The sequence below is a fragment of the Otolemur garnettii genome, unplaced genomic scaffold (genome assembly GCF_000181295.1).
Source record: "Otolemur garnettii isolate 467f Iridium unplaced genomic scaffold, OtoGar3 scaffold00154, whole genome shotgun sequence".
Classification (NCBI taxonomy): Eukaryota; Metazoa; Chordata; class Mammalia; order Primates; family Galagidae; genus Otolemur; species Otolemur garnettii.
Genome location: NW_003852549.1, coordinates 2,050,475 through 2,053,799, shown reverse-complemented (window position 1 = coordinate 2,053,799; position 3,325 = coordinate 2,050,475).

Genomic DNA, 3,325 nt, shown 5'->3' with positions numbered 1-3,325 from the left:
CTGTTACATACAAAATGCAGAATCGTTTTTTCCAAATCTTGACAGTATGATGTTGGTATTTTAATAGGCATGGCTTTGGGAAGTATAGACATTTTAACAATGTTGATTCTTCCCAGCCATGAGCATGGTATGTTCTTCCATTTGTTAGTATCCTCTGCTATTTCCTTTCTTAGGGTTTCATAATTTTCTTTATAGAGGTCCTTCACCTCATTTGTTAGGTATATTCCTAAGTATTTCATTTTCTTTGGAGCTATGGTGAAAGGAGTTGAGTCCTTAATTAACCTCTCATCTTGGCTGTTGTTGGCGTATACAAAGGCAAATGACTTGTGGATATTGATTTTATATACTAAGACATTACTGTATCTTTTAATGCCTTCCACGAGTCTAGTGGTTGAGTCTTTAGGGTTCTCTAAATATAAGATCATATCATCAGCAAAAACGGAGAGTTTGACCTCCTCTGATCCCATTCAGATGCCCTTTATTTTCTTGTCTTGTTTAATTGTCTAGAACTTCCAGCACTATGGTTGAATAGAAGTGGTGACAGAGGATAACCATGTCTGGTTCCAGTTCTAAGAGGAAAAGCTTTCAGTTTTACTCCCTTCAGTAAAATATTAGCTGTGGGTCTGTCATAGATAGCTTCGATCAGTTTAAGAAATGTGCCACCTATGCCTATACTCCTCAGTGTTCTAATTAGAAAAGGATGCTGGATTTTATTGAATGCTTTCTCTACATCTATTGAGAGGATCATATAGTCTTTAGTTTTGGTTCTGTTGATATGGTGAATAACATTTATGGACTTGCATATATTAAACCAGCCTTGCATCCCTGGGTTGAAAGGGATCATGATGAGTAATTTACTTGATCATGATGTATGACTTTTTTTGATGATAAGCTATAACCTATTGGCTAAGATTTTGTTGAGAATTTTTGCATCTATATTCATTGGTGAAATTTGTCTGAAATTCTTCTTGTTAGTTGGGTCTTTTCCTGGTTTTGATATCAGGGTGATGTTTGCTTCATAGAACGTGTTAGGGAAGATTCCTTCCTCCTCAATGTTTTGGAATAATTTCTGCAGTATAGGAGTAAGCTCTTCCTTGAAGGTTTGATAGAATTCTGGTGTGAAGCCATCCAGACCAGGGCATTTTTTTGTTGGGAGATTTTTAATTGTTTCTTTGATCTCAGTGCTTGAAATCGGTCTTTTCAGGAACTCTATTTCATCTGGGCTAAGTCTAGGGAGAGGGTGTGATTCCAAATATTGATCCATTTCCTTCACATTGTCCAATTTCTGGGCATAAAGTTTCCGGTAGTATTCAGAGATAATCTCTTGTATCTCAGTAGCATCCGTTGTTATTTCCCCTTTATCATTTCTGATTGAGGTTACTAGAGATTTTACTTTTTCATTTCTAGATAGTCTGGCCAAAGGTTTATCTATTTTATTTATTTTTTTAAAAAAACAACTCATTGTTTCATTAATTTTCTGAATGATTCTTTTGTTTTCAATTTCATTAATCTCTGATTTAATTTTTGATATTTCTTTTCTTCTGCTGGGTTTAGGCTTAGATTGTTCTTCTTTTTCCAATTCCATCAGATGGCTAGTGACTTTGTGATGCATTCTCTTTCTCTTTTTCGAATGTAGGCTTCTAAAGCGATAAATTTTCCTCTCAGGACAGCTTTTGGTGTATCCCATAGGTTTTGGTAATTTGTGTATTCACTGTTGACATGAGGTGTGTTTCCTGCAGACAGCAAATAGATGGCTGTGTTTTTAAATCTAATTAGCCAATCTATGCCTCTTCAGTGGGGAATTCAAGCCATTGACATTTATTGAGATAATTGACAAGTGTGGTAGCGTTCTATTCATCTTATTTTGTGAAAGTCCATTGCTTGGTTTTGTCTTTTGCATCATTGTGGAAACTAGGTTCTGTGCTTTAATTTCTGGGTGTTTACTTTGCTGAAGGTCCATTGTGATGGTCAGTGTGTAGAACAGGTTGAAATATTTCCTGTAAAGCTGGTCTTGTGGCAAATTTCTTCAATGTTTGCATATCAATACAAGATTTGATTTCTCCATCACTTTTAAAGCTTAGCTTAGCAGGATATAGAATTCTGGGCTGAAAATTGTTCTGTTTAAGTAGATTAAAAATAGTTGACCATTGTCTTCTGGCTTGAAAAGTTTCATTAGAGAAGTCCGTAGTCACCCTGATAGATTTGCCCCTGTAGGTCAGTTGGCACTTACTCTTGGCAGCCTGCAAAATCTTTTCTTTTGTCTTGACTTTAGATAGATTCATCACAAGGTGCCTTGGAGAAGCTCTATTTGAAATGAGGTGACCAGGGGACCCATATCCCTCTGAAAGGAGTATGTCAGAATCTTTGGTGATTTGGGGAAATTTTCATTTATAATATTGTCTAGAATGGCTTCCATTCCTCTGGAGCATTCTTCTTTCCCTTCTGGGATACCTATAACGCATATGTTTGAATGCTTCATAGAGTCCCATAATTCTGTCAGTGAACGTTCTGCTTTCTCTCTCTTCTTTTCTGCCTCTTTAACTATCTGAGTTATCTTAAGAGCTTTATCCTCTACCTCTGAGATTCTTTCTTCTGCATGATCTAATCTGTTGCTGATACTTTCTATTGCATCCTTAAGTTCCCTAATTGACTGCTTCAGTTCCTTCAGCTCTGCTATATCCTTTCTATATTGTTTGTATCATTCATCTCTTATTTGATTCTGTTTTTGGATTTTCTTTTGGTTATTTTCCATTTTCTCAACAATTTCCTTCATTGTTTTCATCATCTGTATTTTAAATTCCCCTTCTGTCATTTCTAACATTTCTTTATAGGAGTAATCCTCTGCTGTAGCTACCTCACCATCCCTAGAAGGGGTTACTCTGGACTGGTATTTCATGTTCCCAGAATTTTTCTGCTGATTCTTCTTCATAAGTGCTTTTTTGTATCTGTTTCCTTACCCTAATTTTCCTTTCACTTATTCTTGCTCTTTAAGTTACTGGCCTAAAATTTTAATGAGTCCTACTGGTACAGGACCAGAGAAGACTAAAGAGCAAGAGGGGAAAAAAGATTTTAAAAAGAAATAGAAAAGATGAAGAAGAGTGGGTGAGTAAAAGGAAATATTTACTAAAAGAAGAAAGGCACTAAAAGAAGGAGACAGGAGTAATATAGGTGTATGGTAGGGTACTATGACCCAACCTTAAAGACCCCCAACCTCTGGGGGTACTGGGCTGAGGTCAACAGCTCTTTGCCAGCTGGACCAGACACAGCACCCCACCTCCACCAGGTAAAGAGGAAAGACAAAAATACTATAAATCAAACCAAAACA